Genomic DNA, 3,851 nt, shown 5'->3' with positions numbered 1-3,851 from the left:
GGCAATATTTGGAGTGATTCTGTCCATTTCTACACGGATGGATCCAAGCTGAACGAAAAGGTCGCGATGAGGGGTTTTCTCAGGAGGACTTGGGGTGGAGAACTCCTCTTATAGAATGGCTGGCGCGCAATGTGAAAGCAGGTGGGAAAATGGGGCGACCAGGCAACTTTGGCCCAGGCTGGATCGGCGTCGCACGGCGGACCTGTTGTCTCTTCCTTGGCGGGACACTGACGCAGCTATAAGAGTTATAACTGGGCACTGCCTGATTATCGAACAAGCCTGGACGATGGGGCGGCCCGCTAATGACCTCTGCATGAGCTGCTGTGACGAGGAGGAGACGGTGTCGCATTTCCTTTCCCAGTGTCAACCTAACCAAACCTACTAATACTCTGTTTCACAATGAATTTATTTCAATACTTCATTTGAAGTAAGTACCTTTTTTAATTTCAAACAAATTTTCCATAATAAATTTCGAACTTCAAAATCTTCCAAATTATAAATATTATTTAAATGTATGGTAATAATATTGGGGGTGCTGTACATAATAATTTCATCCTTGTGAATTATACATTTGTATTATACATTTTAAGACGCTTCTAATCTGACATTATGTAGTTTTATGGAATTTGTTTGTTTGTTTATCATTTTTTATTTCATTTCACCTTGATTATGTCCTTAGTTATTCTTCGAAATATTCGTATTTTAATTTAGTTATAATCTTATCTTTACTTGTTGTAAACCATTTAACAAAGAAGTTGAATTATAATGATTTTCTCTTAGTCAAAAATTTAAGTTATTCAATTTTTTCTTAAAAAAATATTTTGCGTACAGAATGAGATCGAAAAGTTTTTAAAAATTTAAAAAAAATTTAAATTCTGAATTTATTCTGGACACTGTTTATAGGATTTGTTGCGGACAGTTACCAAGTTTTTGTTGAAAATAAGACGACTCATCTTTGTAAGAAGTTGTACGATGGATGATATTTCTGATTTATTGATTTGATTTCCTGTTCATGTACATATGTAAATTATAAAAAACCCTGTTTTCCTCCATTTAATTTAACAATTGAATGAAATAAATAAAGACTCTTCTGCAGGAATTTTTATAATTTTCTGGCCGAGGTTCATTTGGATATTTTTGTATTTGGTTGTAAATGTTAGTGGTAATTGAGATAGCATGAACAATTCTTAAAATAATAACAATTATGTTTGCATTTTACAAGTCGAAAATTTTAACAATTGACAAAACAAAAAGTGTTGGAGAGTAAACTCAACATAAAGATGAATTCAACCCTAGATGAACTTTGTTTATTCATTATAGCTTTAATATTTTTTTAATATCTACATAAATATCTTATAATTATTAGCTAGTACTTCTTATTAGAACATGTGGTCTATAAATTTTTGCAGTATTTTGTAGCTCGAGATTTAAAATTTCTAAATTAAATTAATTTTCTTTAAATTCATAATTTTATTAATTAAATTAAAGAATCAATTTTTAAGACAATATAGAGTTGTGTGAAATTCTGTTCTAATTTCATATGAAACTTATAATTCGAATTGAAACTGAACCACAGATTCATATTTTAATGATACTAATTGATTTTCACCGATTCCAATTTTACTATGATGTTAAAATAACTTAAACTTAAGAAAATATTTTCACTGGCTTGATTCTCAAATTATTTGTGCATCCAACATAATTTTCGCCAACCATCCTTTAATATAGGTATGTATAACAATTTTTTATGATATTTTATAGAAGTACAATGCGTTTATATAATGTTATACATATATAACTAAATAATTTTTTTTGTGTAGCATAAATATTGTTAAGAAACAAAAAAAATCTGATGTGGTCAGCACATAACCGACCGCATTGTGTATTGTCTAGTTAAATGAAAGTATTACAGAATATTATAAAAATGTCTGTTAAATACTTCTTTCCAATTTTTAGGACATTAGTAAGCTTATAGTTAACATACTTAGAAAAATGTAAATTTGGCTCTTAGTAGAGTTTCGCTTTGTGCTACCCGAATTCCCTGAAATGCTCGCCAGTTAGTTTCGGTAACAACCAGAACTCAAATATCAAATTTCAAGAAATTCCATCAATTCGTTCTGTGGATATGGTGAAAAATGTAAAATCGGCCCGCAAATCAGTGCTCGAGCCCTGATCTTTCCAAAAAAGTTATATGTTCATTGCTTTTATATGAGGAATTCATATATTAAATTTCAATGAAATCGGTTGATTATTTCTCTTTATATACACAAAAGTGTATGTTTGGCCCGTAGTAAACGCCGAGTTGCTAATGCCTAATTTCTTCCAAAAGCTAGGAATTTTTGCGTGGGATCGAGCAAAGCTTATATATGAAATTTCAAGTAAATCGGTAGAATACTTTCTTCAAAATGGTGAAAAGTGTAAAATCGGCCCGCAAATCCGTTTTCGAGCCCTGATCTTTCCAAAAAATTTATATGTTCATTGTTTTAATACGAGGAGTTCATATATTAAATTTTTATGAAATCGGTTGATTATTTCTCTTTATATACACAAAAATGTATATTTGGCCCGTAGTAAACGTCTAGTTGCCGATGCCTGATTTCTTCCAAAACATACGAATTTTTGCGGACGGTCGAGCTGAGCTTATATATAAAATTTCAAGTAAATCGGTTGAATATTTTCTTCAAAATGTTCAAAAATGTAAAACAGGCCCGCTAAAAAGTGCAGTTCCCGAGGCCTGATATATACCAAAAGTTGATCGATCCGTGCCATGGTGGAAACAAACTTACATATAAAATTTCATCAAAATCGGTTCAGCCGAACTTGAGATACACGCGTGCACACACAGACCGACAGACCGACAGACCGACAGACCGACAGACCGACAGGTTGCTAAAAATAGTTTATTTACACTTCCCTACTATGGAGAAGTACGTTCCCACCGAAAACTTGATATGCAAAATTTGTTGCCATCACATAACCTACCTATTGTTTACACAATACGGTCGGTAAAAAATCTTGTTGATTGTCCATTTATTCTCAAGGAAATTCTTAAAATATTTTCTGAACTCTGTTGTTAGCATATGTTTTGATATTTTGTGAAGAGAATATAATAATAATATGATAATATATTAGTATATAATAGATTTTTATTGTCTTGTCATTGTTTTTAATGTTTACATAAGAAAATTTTAATGTACAAACAAACAAAAAACAAATGTACATAATCATTCAAGTTTATTAGAAATTCCATTATAATACAAAAGAACATTCATGCCAAAAGAGTACTTGTAGTTATTGTGTTAAGTATGAGAAAATTTTCATTATTTTTTTGTAAATGAAAAACTTTCTTTAGGCTTTAATATTGTAATTATGTCCTTTTTCTCAATACTTAAAATAATTTTATGTAGCTAGATGAATTGTTTAAAAATTTAATAAAATTTGTATGATTTGAAAAAAATTTTTTTTTTTTGAATTTAATTTGAATCTAAATAAAATTTAATTTATGTGAACAGGAATTGTTATGATTAGCATGAATATTTTGTTAAAAGAGCTTTCATAATTTAATTAGGAATAAAAGGATAAGGCCTATTTAATTCATATTATTTGAGTTATGTAGAATTTTATGAATTTTGCATGGCAAGAGAATGTTAAGAATTTTTTAGATATAAAAAAATTATAGAAAATATTTCGAAATTAAAATTTTAATTTAATTAATTTTACGAGTAACGTAGGACATACTGAAATATTTTTTTAAATAATTGATACAAAGAGGAATTTCGTGATTTAGTAAAATTTATTCTTAAGCAATATTTAATTTCTGAGAAGTAAAACAATAACGAGTAATTAGAATA

This window comes from Condylostylus longicornis, unplaced genomic scaffold (assembly GCF_029603195.1).
Source record: "Condylostylus longicornis isolate FDR11 unplaced genomic scaffold, ASM2960319v2 ptg000135l, whole genome shotgun sequence".
NCBI lineage: Eukaryota > Metazoa > Arthropoda > Insecta > Diptera > Dolichopodidae > Condylostylus > Condylostylus longicornis.
This window is presented reverse-complemented; position numbering follows the sequence as displayed.